The following is a 15507-nucleotide window of genomic DNA, read 5'->3' on the forward strand; positions in this document are numbered from 1 at the left end:
ATGTTTCGCAGGGTTTCGTTGTTATATGTGCGATATTACGGCGAATAGGACGCACAGGGTGCGTGTTCAGTTTCGGAGGTATCAAAGGCTTTTTTCGTTTTAAGTTGGGAGGTCTAAAATTTACTCGTTAAGGCCACGACCGATATTTGCGAGGTCGCAAAAGTTAATCGTGAAACCGTAATTTGGTTACACGAAATCGTCGAGAGAACTGTTAGCCAGTTTTGGCCGATATAGTAAACGTTACTATGTTGCTACGCCCGTTTCACGCCCACCATACATCATGCGTTATACGCAGACCTACCTGCCGAGGTATACGTTGCTTCAAAGGCGTCGCACGCGTTTTCAACGAATCTTTATCAAAAAAATATACGCGTTTATTTACTATTTTTGCGCGGAGAAAATCTTATTCGATCGAGTAGGAATTAGTACATATTTTCCAACGGTATATTTTTCACGACTTTTCCAGTAATTTGTGCCGCGATGGTCGACCGGATTTTATCCACTGGATATTGTAAAGTTTGCTCGAGCGTAGCGTGACCAATTTAAAAGAAATTTAAGCTGAGAAATAAATATATTTAAAAAGTTATGAAACCGTCTATAGGTAGCGAAGAGAGTAGGCCATTGGGTCGTTGGTTGAAACGCGGACGGACGTAAGGCAAGAGCAGTCGGTCGTAAGACAAGAAACACAGTGCCGGCACTTGGCTGACACACCTCCACACAAATCTAATTAATTTATATCTCGAGAGAGGCGCCACTAGGGTTGCTAAGTCCGACAGGAAAAAGAAACGAGCAAAAGAGAAGGTAACCGTGGTACCGGGCTCTCGCTTTTCGACTCGCAACAATCAAAGGTTCTAGCATTCGTACCGGGGGAAAGGATTTAGAATCCCTTCTCGAACCTTCCTCGACGAAGCGCATCGATTTTTTTCTCTCTTTTACCACGTCGCGTGCTAGGAAACGTTTAAAACTGTAGCAACCGTGAAAAACGAACAGGCTCGCGTTAGGAGGCGTTGAAAGAAAAAAAAGAAAGAAAAATAAAGAGAACTAATTACCCGTTTACATAGCGTAAAAATTAACGAGTCCAGCGAGCAACTATCGTTAATTGAGAGAGCGAACTTCTGCGCAACTTTGAAACATTTGACAAGAACCGCGTCGCTCCATATAACTGTTGGTTACATTGTCGAGCTGACGGGAATTATAGAACGGAACGGACACGAAAAACCACGCCGTAATATCTTACCGGGCAACCGGCAGGTAATTAACCTGTCCCTCCAGAAAATCTACACGCGTCGTACACCTCGTAGCACTCGAACCCTCATTAGCGGTTTACCTCTAGCATCGCTTTGCGTGAACTTTGCACCTGCAAATTGCAGTCTCGCGATACGCCACGAATCGACCACGAAACAACTGTATCCTCGATTTCGACGACCCTTTTGTCGCGCCTAGGATGCCGGTCGTCCACCGGTTAAGAAATCGGAGCGGCCGCCAGATGCGGATAATTTCACTCGCCAACAGCCACGAGCGAATCGTCGCAGCTGTTATAGATTATGCAATTCCGTCCAGAATAAAGACATCGACGTCTTGTTCTTTGACGGCGAGCATAAAAGGATGTTTCCGGTGTTGGTTATTGAAAAATAAGGGTCGATAGCGGCGGCTGAACACGGTGACACGTACTCGATCGATTTATTTTTCTGCGTTTTGCATATTCAACGTGATCGGTTAGATTCGAGCGGATCGTGATAGGGCGTCGATAATATTAAGCTATTATTCTTAATTAGAAACGAATCGGTGGAAACTTTGCATCTCACCCCCTTCTCTTCTAACTTTTATGTAGACGATTAATAATTTGTACGAAGCAAACGAGCCTCCGAACATTTACGACTCGGCGAGAGCGCGTGCGCGGAATAATATAAGCGGATTATGCAGATGAGAGTCCGATTCTGTCACTTTTGATTTACGGTCGCCCCGTTAAGGATGCGCGACCGTCAGCGGAAGGGAAGAAGAGGAACGAGGAGCACAGAAATTTCCCCGCTGTACACGAACCTCACCGACCACGAACTATTTACGTTCTCCAGATAAGTGCACTATTAACTAACCTCGCGTTAATATCTACGTTTTCTACCTCATTATGTTAATTGTGGGACCAGCGACCCTCGAGGCCACGAGAGGGCACCGCCGCGCCGCCTCTGTATCAAACCCTCGCACTCGCCGTGGCGCGTCACGACGTTTTCTCCGTTACACCTCGTAAATTCTGCTTCGATTTCGACGCGATTTCTTCCTTCTTTCCACATCGACGAGGCGTACGAATTAATAAAGTACGACGCACCTTTCAAAGAGCAAACACTGCAAATCGAAGGCAATCTTCCAGCTGCTATCCATTCTTTTTTTACTCCGTTCGATTAATTCGACCGTCCATTTTTGCTCCCTCGAGTGTACAACGAGACGTCGGTAAATTTATATCCCGGTAAAATGTTCAAACTCGATGTACGAACGTTTTTAAAGAAGCCCCGAGCAAATGCAACGTAACGAATGCATCGAACAGTTAATTTTCGATGGATATAAATGTTTGGTAAAATCGAGATTGAACAGGATCGATCGTACAAAAGCGTATCATTGATTCGAATGATAATTTTCCGCGTACTTGAAGCATAGTAGAGCGTTCCACGGGAAGCGGGTAACGTTTGCAGCGCGATTATTACACACGGTGCATGGAAACGAAAAGAGAGCGGTAAAAACGGCGCCTTCGGTGCCCCCGGCGAAGACTGGAAGCCGTTTCGTAATCGCGGCCTGGATCATTTTCTGCACGACTGCGCGGGAAATTAGATCACCTACCCCTCATCCCGGTAGCGAGTGATCTAGGCAGGTTTCATCGCACGATACAGGAAGAGTCACTTCTTCTTCTTTCTTCTTTGTCCTTCTATTCCACCTCGTCATTCGCCTCTCATCGGCAGCTCGTCGCTGATAATTTAGCAATTAGTTACGATTTTTTTCTCCGTATCTCTCGCCTGTTCGCTCGAATGGATATCCTCCGTTCTTATTCGCGTAATGCCTTTATTCTTGACCCACGTCTCTGCACCGTTATACTCGTCCCGTTATCAGCGTTTATTAACTCTCGCTCTTTTCTTTGTACCTTTCGATAGCGCATCGAAAGCGCGCTTTCGTTTTATCCTGGAATCTCGAAACGTGCGCTCGCCCGAGACGCGTTACTCTTTCCATCGAATTTCGCGACGGAACGCGTTAGCCGATTACGCCCGAGTCTCGAGGATTATCCATAACCGTGGCGCCCTATAGAAGATTCGAAAAACGTCTCGAGCGTAGGAACCCCAGCCTTCCGTCTTCTTCTTGCCTTCCTTCCCTCCGTTTCGACTTTCTCCCTTCGTTGGATCGCTCTCGTCCTTCTCTTCTCTGCTTCTCCTTGGCGCTCTGGCTTTGCTTTTGGCCGGGTGTAATCGGTTCCCCGAAGCCAAGGCTCATTATCGACCCGTCGGCCTAGCAATTACCTGCGAAGCCTCTTTCGACTTCGTGTGTGCCAGCCAACACAGTTTCCGACTCTCCACGAGACCTTCCGAGATCCTTCGAAGATCCTTTCAGAAGACCAGGAAAGAGAAAGAGAAAGACGGAGACAGCCGGGTGAAAAGAAACGAAGAAGAAGAAGGAAGGGAAAACGGGAGAATATCCAGAGAAACACGGCAGTCTTCTTGGTTGCTACCGCTGCTCGCTCGCGAAACGGCCAACGCCGCGATAACCTGTACGAAGATGCGCATAAACGACCGATGATAATTACTGGACGTCGGTAGTATGCGATAATTGCCGGACTGCGAACTTCGCACCAGTTACAGGGAAGAATCCACCTGGGAGAACCCGAGACTTTTCTTTAAGGTCCTCTTTTCCTGCTTAACAGCATTCTTGGGGCAACAGGGAGGGAAACCGATCGATCGAAATTATGAAATTTAACGCGGCCTCGGTCGAGAGAACTTTGATACGTTGCCAATCATGGGGGATCGTCGAAGGAACGAACGTAGGAGTCTATTTTCTGCGGAGTAAATGCGATATGGTCTTAAACACTCCTTGCATTGTCAACGAAAAGAAGACAAGACAGAACGCAATTACCAAGGCATACATGTATACAACTAAGTATTGTATTATCGCGATAAGTGCAGCACGTCATTATCGCTATCAACTATATTTTAGCTAAGTTGTTGCTAAGCAGTTCAACAAAGTAGTACGTGTACGGCAAGTAAACCCTATCGCAAACAAACGTCGGTAATGATAGTAATTGTGGAAAAGACCTAAATTTTCAACTCCGTGGTTGCAACAGAGCATTATACATGCCAACTTTTTTATCTTGCGGCATTGAAATATCGAAGTACAAGGAATGACCTTTTTCGTCAGTTTCGAACAGTAATCCGAACGTCTTGTATTTCTCGCTCGTCACAGAATTCCACCGGTGTTTGATGAAAGTAACTCCGAAGGTAAGATGAAACTTGTATCGCATCGGCTCGGTCTATTCGTCAAACCGTGCTCTGAAATAGACAAGATAGATATCTCGCATAGATTTCGAACGGGACGCGACGCAAAATCAAATCTGTTAAAGGAAACCGGAATATCAGGATAACGTGGCGTTCGTGAAACACGATATCCGATAATTTATAGTCCCTCGAGAGCTGTTTGATAATAATTATACTTGGTGCGGCGTTTTCGCGTTACCGTTGAGTGAAATTGATCACCGAATAAGCTCGACTTGTTTAAGGATACTTGCACGATTCAAAGGTCGTATGTTTAAAAAGGACACTTCATTACGAAGCGACTCCGTTACGAAGCTCGACTTAACGAGTTTCGTATCCCTGAGTGTATATCGAGAGGCCTTATCAGAGAGTGGTATCGGAGTTTTTATGGAGCTCGTAAAACGTTAAGCCATCAAACGTTAAAAAAGGAGTAGTCATGACCGCTTTGAGAACGTTTTAAGAAAGTCACGGTAGCTCGAAAATTGCACGATTTCGAATCGACGAGTCGTGAAAATACGTACTTTATTCAAAAATAAAATCTCTGTTGAAATAAAAATAAATAACGCGCGATTCTACGATCGGTACCAAACGTTTCGAGCGATTTAAGTCGGATCGTCGACCTCGGTGTAAGAGGGAGTATCGCAAACGCGTAATGGATGCACGAACGATCTCGTAGCTCGTATCAATCCGTGTCATCGGACCGCAATGTTCCTCGAATTATCGATCGTGCTCTTCCTTAAGCCGAGAACAGTGGAAAGCACGTCGATCGTTTTCCAGCAACAAACTTATGTACTCGAACGAGTTGAGATTATCGTCTTCCTGTCGTTAGTGCGGTTTCGCGTAAAATCAAACCTCCGGTACTAGAATGGTGCTCGAACACGTGAATAGAGGAATGTAATGTATATTAGGTCGAGTGCTGACTTGCAACAAATTCTTGACGTTTGACTACGCGTTTCATAAATCCTTTCGTAACTCGACGTTTTATTTTTTGCGATTAAAACGTACAAAGTGACATTTTCAAAGTAATTGATATTCATCGTTAAAGCGTTAACTGTCCTAGAAACGGCAAAGGACCACCGTCCGTTTCGATGTAATGGACAATCTGCTCGAATTAATTAACGCGACGCCACGCTGCAAATTAGCCACGCCGGTGTTCGAAATCGGATAACATTTCTGCGCAGACCGGTGGAAAGTAATTAGGTGTCATTACCGCATCCCGGTAACGGGCATACGGCCTGAAGTAAGAGAGAGTCTGGATTCAGTTTGTTGAAGTGATTATTTTTATTGTCATTTCCTGTTGGATTCTCGGAAATCTCGGAAACGGCACGTAAGCTCGATATACACGAGATCCGCGAACTTCTTTCCCTTCTTTCTCTTCTTCGAGTCTCCGTGCATTCTCTTTCGCGACTTCCTCTTCTCGTTCCTCGAACGTTTATCTCCATTTTCCGTTCCCTTGAACACGCTCCAACAAAGTAATCATTTTAACCAGCAGACCATTCGATCCAGTTTTCTCCGGATAATTTTTGTTATAACGGGATAATTAAAAAAGAAGAAGAACGAAGGAAAATTCGGTCTCACGCCGATGTTACGTCGACGGTACAAGGTAGCAAATTGATAGTTTAAATTGAAAATCATGTAACCACGTTCTTAGTAACCATTATTATAATTTGTCGCAGTGAACGTGGTCATTTTCCCTATTGCAGTCACCGCGTTAGCGCTATATTTCTTTTTGCAGTCGCTTCGACTCGGCATATTCGCGTGTTGCCGCAGTTTTTCTTTCGCGCTGGCCATGTTCTTTGGTAAAAAGGACCAGCTCGTTAATTCGAAATAAATTGCATAATTGTAAAGCACGAGAATCGCGCGTCAAACCACGACACGATTACGTCCAATTCGAGCAACGATGTATTTTTCATCGTCGCAGGAGTTCGAGTACCGCGAGCCTCGTCGCGAGACAATAATTTCCACGCAGTACATCAGCGTCTACCAATTTTTCATATCGTTCCGGGTCCAGTATATCATCGTTTCGTTCGAGTCGTGGTACGCTGTACCCCGGCTGAATGTTCGCGATACGCCTCGAGCGGCGTAAGAAAAGTGGCGGTACGCGTAACCGCAATAAAACTCGCATTACGCGCAGCGTAATACGTGCATAAAGTATCCGCGTGTGCAGTAACGCATATAAAATGCCGAAGTTGTTCGCGTTCTCCTAGGGCAACCGCGTTCCCGGCACCGACGCGCAATAGATTTATGCATTTCGAAGAAAACGTCCGTACCCCTCGCGACAGTGGCTGTCGCCGTTGTTTCTTGCGTCGATGAAATTCTGAACGGTTGAAATTCGAAATAGCGACCGGTTGGCGTGTCGACGGTAATTTGCCGCTTTCTATTCGATCCAATTTGTCGATACGAAACGCTAGAACGACACGACTTCCGTAATCGTTCGGAGAGCACCGCACACGCATAAAACGTGGGTGTGGAAGGCGCCAGCAGCTCTTTCGCTACAGCTGGATCGTGTTCCTGGCGTGGCGATACCGGTATCCCTTCATTCCTGAGTAATCGTCAGGCCCAAGGCACGCTATCCGCCATTTTCTAAATACGCTGGCCGAATATCGGCCGTACGGGAACCGTGGCTGCGAACAAACTTCGTCTTCGAAATATGTACGTGCATCCTTGCTTCCTTCGCAAACCGTAATTAACTCTTTCGACGCGAGGCCTTTACATTATGCATATTTCGTTGCTTAAAACGCGAGTTATCCAGAATGCATCGAAGAACGACGTACCTTTGCGCTGAATGGTCGTCGGTTTCTTTTCCCTCGATCCGAAAGAGCCGGTTGTTATTATTAGCTTGATGTCACGTTACGAGAACGCATTCCGGGAAGATACGAGCCTGCCACAAACGGGCCGAAGCCTTTGAATTTCTGGAATTTCAGAGGTTGTCGCTCCGAGCTAATTGCTTAACGCAATGAATTTATTGAACGAAACGGTGACGCGTACTTCGCAAGAGGGGGAAGATCGGCGCGGCTTCCGCGAAATCGCGTCGACGAACGCGAAACAAAGACCAACGAGTCCTTTTAATTCGGATGGAATTGCGGCTCGGATGGAGAACGAGGCTAACAAGACGAATCGTAAGCTCGTCGGGAATCATCTGTACTTGGAGAAACTGTACGAGGATTTAACTCGCGATCCCAAGGTTTCTCACTGTCGAAGTGGACGTAAGGTGCAACGAGAACACGCTGACGCGGGACAGTACGTCAGTCAGAGCGTACGCGGATCAGTTAGGAAACCTTAATCACCGTCGAGGGATCTGAAATAGCACTGACTACGTTTTAATTACTCGCCGCAACGCGAAGAATGTAAAATGACATCAAGATGCTCGGGGTGGCGAGACACGCGGGAGGGACTGTGGCGGAGGAAGAGGAGAAGGACAGGAAGGAGCGTTGACCGCTCGCAAAAAAGAACTTTTTCAGCTTTCCAGTCTCTCTCTTAATCACGGGGTAATGCAAATACGAGTCAAATGACTCGCGGCGATGCGATAACTGAACCGATAACCGGATGATCGCTGTTTCGTCTCTTTGAACTTTATTAGCGAGAAGCGATTGATCAATTCACGCAACATTGAACGTCCGACTTTAAATAGTAGATAAACATGACTTCGCGATAAGGCAACAAGTGTCGTCTTTATCGGGTTCTTTGCGAAAGAATCCAGGACGAGTCGGCGAACGAAAATCGAGCTTCGTGATGGCGATCGAGTTGCTCGTTTTCCCAGGAGAAACCTTCTTTTTTCTCGTCTGGCTCGGCTTAGCTGCTGGACAATAATTCCGTAACCGTTTAAACGTTCACCGGCACGAGATTCGTCGCTCTGCCCGAAACTCTAGCTGATCGCGTGTTCATCTAGCGCGACGACCTTGAAACAATTCGGATCAAGTCGCCCAAGAGCTCTCTAAATCCTCTCGTGTGACTTCCTAGATCCGTTTGTTAACCGTTTTTCTTCCACGAAGCTCTCCAAAGATACGAAATTATCCCACCAATTATGTCGACCTATCACGGATCTTTTCGAGCAAACTCATCGATGACGAAACAACTTCTTTCCAAGAAAGTGATCCAGAAATTTGTTGTATCGATCGGGGGCAAACTATCACGAGATCGCGTTTCGAAGTGGCGAACACCTCGAAAAAAGGGCTTCGAGAATCTTGAAAAGGCAATCGATCGGTATTCGAAGCATTTCCCAAAGGCGAACGCTCGAACGTGAACGAGTTATAATAGTTCAAAGTCCGCGCAGGGCAGCTTCTCGAAGCAGAAGTTCCCACGTAGTCCGAACGTTCGCCGTTTAAAAGATCGCCGGCATGAAAATGGGGATAATTGTGGCTTCGTAAATACCGCTACTTAATATACCCAGCGTGCTGCTCGTATGCGCGTGCATAGATCGTAGAGGTTAGTTGTAGGCTCGCGTATTAGCTCCTCCGTTGGTTCGTGGCAACGTCAATCCGCGCGGAAAACGCTCCTCGCCTAGTGCAACGTGTTAGAAAACGAGGTGATTGTACGGGGCAGTTGCATACGGTGCAGATACCCGCTTCCGCCATGAATCTGGCTCGATGTAATTTCACGGCATTGCGGCTACCGATTCGTTATCGTTATTCGATAGAGACCGAGTAGAGACACGTGCAACAGTATCGATGTCGATTCGAAACGTGACGTAACGATAGCAGAACTCTTTTCATTTACGATAAAAACACGCGAAGTAAACCGTATCACGGGTCAATTAGAGAAAACAAAAAGGAATACAATAAGGGTACCCGATCGCGGTCGTTATATAAATCGAATTCTCGCGAATCATGGCCGATTCGATGTCTCGATATTCTGCACGTTCCCAAGATTGATCGCCGGTGGATCGAGCTTCCGGCCCGTTCTCGACGATCGCAATCGCGATACGGACTCGTCCGACACATCCAGAATCAAAATCGTCGGTGGAAGTTCAATTAATCGAAGCTGCGAATCGAGAGCAACCATCTTTGGACCTTCGACAGGATGTCCCGCTCCCGGATAGCCGCTGAAAAATAGTTTACATCCACTCACGTTGGGTCGGATACATCTTGTGTACGTATCGAATTTAATCGAGAGTAATTATGCGGGACATTTATGCACGCGTGATTAGGATAATGAGGTCGTATTTCAGCTTATTTTCCCGAGAAAAACTGGTTTACTAAGTAGAGCACGAAGGAAACACGAGAAACTGATTCACGTATGCGTTTTCATAAATAACATAGTAAATTCGATCGTGGCCAATGTATTTTTTCGACGTTGGCCAATTGGTTGCAACTTGGTTTTTAGCGTTACTTTGCAAACTTTAAAAGTTTCGAAAGATAAGGGAATCGTAACAATGTTTAGCACCGACCAATGGCGTCGATGACGTTCGCGGTGGAACTCGCGAGAAAGACATACATAATTTTTTTCCGATAAGTAACGAATCGATGAATGTTAAGTGAAAAATGAGTCCACGAACGACCAGAGTTGTTGCAATAACGCGAACGGTGATACGCGTCTCGTAGCGTGTACGATCAAACAAAAGAAAACGCGATCGTTTCGGTCACGCGATCGTCCAAGCATCGCGAACCAATTGCGCAAGAAACGGTCTATTCGTGGCGGTAACGGCAACAGCAGCTTGTAAACGGATTAAGAAAAAGAATACGAAAGGATTAAGAAATCGTCCCGTTTAGTAAGTAGAATCGTTTACGATCCGCCAACGAACGTACTCTTCAGAGCATTCTGCCCGAAGATGAGTCCAACAACTAGCGCAAAAGTTAATTGTCAATTTCTGAAGCGAGTCGTAATTTCATCTCCTTCCTCGAGAAACTGGTTTATGTCGGCATTTTTTCGACCAACTAGCGTCGTGGAAACCAGAATGCGGCCGAGCGATGCATCAGATTACCTCGTTCTTGATTAATGTGTTCAAAGTTAGCTCACAAAACCGATCGAACGTCGCGGCAAAACGCGTCTCATCGAAGTCACGGTATTCTCATTGCTATAACGCGTCCGAGTCTCGAGTGACAACGGCGATACTGTTCGGACAGACTGACGGGTGAAATTAGAGTCCATCAGCAGTCTGGACGAGTCGAGTAATCGGGAAAGAACGCAGAAACGAGGAACAGAAGGCGTCGCATCCCTTTTGGAATATTTAGCTGGCAGGCTTCCGCGTAACATAGCTACCGGTCGTTATGGAATCGTGACCGTTTGCGAGGAGCCGACAGAAAACATCGTCATTAAGCGTCTTAAGGCCTCGCGTACACGTCGAACAACGAAAACTCGTGCTTAGCACGCGATCTACGGATTTCTTAGCACGCTGCCACGTCCTTGAGTCACGGCCTACCCCCGCCGACGATCCTGAGGAACGTTCGACGTGACCTCAACACGACGGAAACGTCTCTTTATCCACCGATCGTTCGTTTTTTCATCCAGTCTCTTCCTGTGCCCTTTGCACACCCGCCGTTCTCTGCAAAACGGATCGCCGCTTTTTTTCTTCCTTATCGATAGCCTCATTTTTTGCCGCTGAATTACGCACAAGATCGGCGCGCAAAAACAACGCTGGAAGGACGAGAATGATACGGGTTTTCAACGAAACTAGTGCAGTTCGCTACGCTTTCCATACTCTCGAACCTCCAGGTAAAAATCCGAATTGCCTTTTCTGACCTCGAAGCACAAAAATTAATTCGCGTTCAAATTAATCGCGCGAATGTTAGCGAATTTCTATTTCGCATGCACGCGGGATTAAAGTTTAATGGTGCCATGCTGCGGCAGTATATCACAGTGAATTTTGTTATTAATTTATTTGAAACCCGTTCTAGTAATCTCTTTTCGTTTCCGCGTTGTTAAAAGTTTTTCTTGTTACACTTTCGTTGGAAAACACAATTATTTTCTCGATATACAGAGCGCTATCGCTCTGCCATTTTCCGAAAGTCATCGGTTGAACGAGCATTTCTCATTTACAATGATAAATTGTTCGAGCAAAGTTCACGGTTTACTTGGAAGTCGTTGGTTTGCTCGGTAGATTTCTCGGGCAAGATTACGTCACTCGGTTGGAACCGCGTTTCCAAAAAACTTACATAAAACTCCAGTTTTATCTGTACCTTTGCGATCTACCCGAAATAAAATACTAGCTCGATAAATGCCTGGTTAATGAAATTCATGAGGGCAAAGGAGACGTGTGCGCGGAAACCGGACCCATCGTATATCACTCGAGGATTCAAGTGCATTTTCATTTTTTTTCGCTCGTCTCGGTCGCCTGCTCCCCTCCGGAATGAATCTGTTCGCTCGCAGTTCGGAAAAGGGACATTTATTGCCGCCGTTTCCACGCTGTTCCTTTCCCTGCATTCCCCTCTTTTTCCCGTTAGTTACCGCCGAGAAGACGTTTCCCGGTTCTATGAGTCGTTACTTCGGCCGTTTGCCGGCCTTCTTACGTATGCAAAACAATCTCGAAATGGACGCACCAGAAAGAGGACGGTTTCGGTACTCGTATTTCGACTCGACGATTCGAAAGGAGATCGCGAAGACGATAATATAAAACGAGGACGGTTTTGCGCGAAAGACTTGCGAATTACGGAAACACTGCGTCAGCAGACGTACCGCGCGATTCTGCGGAACGTCCGCATCGATTCTTGCGGTCACGTCGCTCACGGTCTCCTCTCTCTCTCTTCCATTGCCATTCCCGTTTTCCCTCGTCGCTCTATCCCTCGACCCCGTTTGGAATCGAGCCCTCCTCCGCCACCAGCTGCCTCTACCTCTTCGTTGGCTGCTCTTTCCTCCTTCCTCCGCCGCGTTCACCCTCGAATCCCGCAGCATTTACCGACAGTGCCACTCAGGGAAACCAAGATGGTTACCGCGTCAGCACTTCGACGTCGTTTTCGTCCCTCGTTCTTCCTATATCTCCGCTCCTTCCGTACCGAGGCGAGGGGTTGCCTCGAAAGCACAAAGTGTGTCCTAGCATCGAGAGTAGTTTCTTCCAAGTTGCTTCTCCCAATAAACTCGAAGAGGAGGAAGAATGCGGGTTTAACGCGACGTTGATACAAAGCGTTCGAACATCGATGACTGTTCGCGCTATCGAGTTCGTAACTATGCTACCGGTTATGGTCTCCAATTTCTGCGTGAAGTAATCTTGTTATCCCTGTATTTTATTTAGAAAATCAAGTTCCGTTCGGCAACCGATAATGGAGTAAATCTTGGTTTATTAAAAAAGTCATAATCGACGAGGATCGCGAATTTCTCGCGTTGTACGGGGTAAGATTTTCTATTCCCCGTTCCGATGGGACGGAGAGAGAAAGAGAGAGGAAGAAAAGGCGCGGAAGAAACGTTTAGGATAACTCTGCGTCGAACGGACGGATAATAATCCGTCCGTGCCGTGTACATCCTCCGTTATTGCTACAGCCACGCTACAGCCAATTAATCCGGCAATCACGAGCGGTTCTCCGCTCTACTCCACCTGCTTTATTTGCCATTAAGAAGGAACGCATACCTACTACTAACGCAGGCCGCGCCATTGCATCGAAGTCGAGAGAAGGGAAGAACGACGAAAAGGATGGAGTGTAAGAGGGTCGATTCTTTCGGTGTGGGCGTCGACGCTACGAAATACGTTTCGACAAAGCACGCGTTCGATATCGCTCGGCACTAGGTGCCGTTTCGGTGCTCGATTAGTCGTCGCGATAGCCGCGAATAAGTACGAGTCTTTTTCCATTATTTTCCGAGTTTTAGTCCGAATTTTTTCGGATCCTGCTCGTACGCTTTCTCTCGCATGGTCACTCGTCCCCTTCTGCTCCAGCGTTTCGTACGGGTCCGTTTTGCGAACCCTCCACCTTGGTGGCCGATCCAATGCGCTCACAGATGTATCGCTCACGATAATATAAAGTACGAGTCGAACGTGTTCTCGAGGCCCGTCTCCTCTTTTTACCTTCGATTTTCCCCTCGTAACATCTTGTACCTTCGAGGATCGACTCACTCGGCCAACGAAGTTTGCCTCGAGATTTCGTTGTTCGCGAAGTTAACTCGTTCCGATTAGGAAGGATATTCGATTCTTCGCTGACGACAGCAGTCTCGTCGAAGCTATCGGAAAAGCTGTTTCAGCGCCGCGATAAAATCCTGGTTCAATTTTAGCGACACGTAAAATTTTTCTACGCAAGGTGCATGTTCCGCGTGCAACGTGACTCCTGACTCGTGCTCGACAGCGGGCAGAAGGGGACAGCCGCGCAGCGGTTCGCTCTCTCGAACTATAAACTCCGTCACTATTTTGATTCCCAGCATTTGGCATGATCGTACGCGCGTCCGTGGTCCCCTCATGCAATATTGATGACTCGCCACGGATCAAATGCCCCATGATAGCCCCCACCCACTATCTCCCTAACCGGTATCCTGATTGCGAAGCGGGTCAGAGCCACTGATTTTCAATGGATGGGAGCCGAATTTAAACTATGATTATACCCCCCGCGTCGTCCAAGTACGGCCCTCGAGGTCGGCCCTAATGAAGCTTTGCTGAATTAGTGTCGTGTAAATTGCGTATGCTTTCGAGCGGGATTAGATAACGACACGTGCCACTATCGCGAAATTATCGACACGTTCGCTTCAAGGTAATTAGTCTTCGTTAACTATCTCGGTCAACTAGTTACGATACTACCCTGTAATATCACCCGATGATTATCGCCGACGCGTTTCGATCAAATTTCTCGTTTTCGGGTAGCGGTTGTTCGCGCAATGTCACGCTCTCCAAAAATTCGCTAGGATTCATCCGTCTTCTTTTCGAGAAACACGATTCGTCACGGAGCGTACTCGAAAGTAAAGACAAAGAAACATTTGAATTACAGAGCACCCTTTTTCCGGTTCATCGTCCGACGCTGTTAGCTGGAATTAGCAGAATTTTGCTGTCGGTGTTAGGAAGCATGACGGTGGTTCATTGTCTTTGCGCGTTCTGGATTCTCGTTACCGTAGTTCACGCTCCTGGTGGCGGACGGGTCGGATTTCGAATGGCTGGCAATCGTTTGGAAAGGAAAACGAGAAGTTTCGGAGGGATAGAGGAAAATGTTGGGCAGAATTCGGTCGGAAGGTTGGCAGGGTCGGTAAGACAAAAGGGAACGAATTTGGGCGTCGTCTCGGCCGATAGACCGTCTCGAATTCTCTGTCTCGTTAATAGTTTAGAAGCAAAGCAGCCGGCTTCCTATCGCCGAAGATTTTTCACTCTCGACGGATTGATAGGTGGTGAACAGGATTTGCCGATTTTCACTTTCGCTCGGTCGAGTTTAAACGCTGTTTAATTACCTGTCACGAACGCGTACCTCGAATGAATAATATACGCGAGCAAAATTAATATCGCGATTAATCTTGCTCGTGTCAGGATGCGAAAATTATGATCGCTTTATGTAGCACTGTGTCCGACTGACAACCGCGGGTCGTAATGTCAGGGTAGCTACATTTTTCCGCGTTGTCTCGAAACGAGTCAAGTTTTTTTTAGAAGATAGACGACGATACGCGTATATGTACGGTGCATCGAGAAGCAGGACAGTCATTCCCGGCGTAATATTCCGACGTCACTTCCAGAGGGTGTCCCTTTAATAATTTATTAGCAAGCCTGCTAGCGGAACAGGGAGTCTCTGATTGTGTCGTGTCGTCTGTCCCCGGCATTGTCGGGGCAGCTCGCCGCGGGTGGTCCTTGACACGGTCCTGGTACTTGGATGCTGTAGCTGCTATTAATACGGGGACCGTCGATCAATTATTTACGATGCGACCCTTATTGTCGTCAAATTGCTTTTTGCGGTCCTACGAAGACACCTTTATTCTCTTAAATTCGCGCCACTTGCTCACCGATTCGATCGCTGCGTTCAACCCTTTTCGCATTCCGAACTTCTTCCGTTGAATCTTCGATCGCGTAAAGTGTAGCTATCAAGATACCGAGATATAAAAGATTAAGAAGGCAAATTTGCATCGACCACGAGCAAAAGAAGTAGATATCTTTTGCTGGCAGACAAGATCGTTGCAA

At 46.9% G+C, this 15507-nt stretch overlaps 1 protein-coding gene across 1 annotated transcript in view; it reads left to right on the top strand.

The window, feature by feature from the left end:
- The window catches only part of Sp1 (transcription factor Sp8), a 65411-nt gene that overhangs the window by 1938 nt on the left and 47966 nt on the right, over nt 1-15507 (top strand). The gene's annotated exons all lie outside the window — the stretch shown is intronic.

This window comes from Megachile rotundata, chromosome 6, assembly GCF_050947335.1.
Source record: "Megachile rotundata isolate GNS110a chromosome 6, iyMegRotu1, whole genome shotgun sequence".
In the NCBI taxonomy this organism is placed as follows: domain Eukaryota; kingdom Metazoa; phylum Arthropoda; class Insecta; order Hymenoptera; family Megachilidae; genus Megachile; species Megachile rotundata.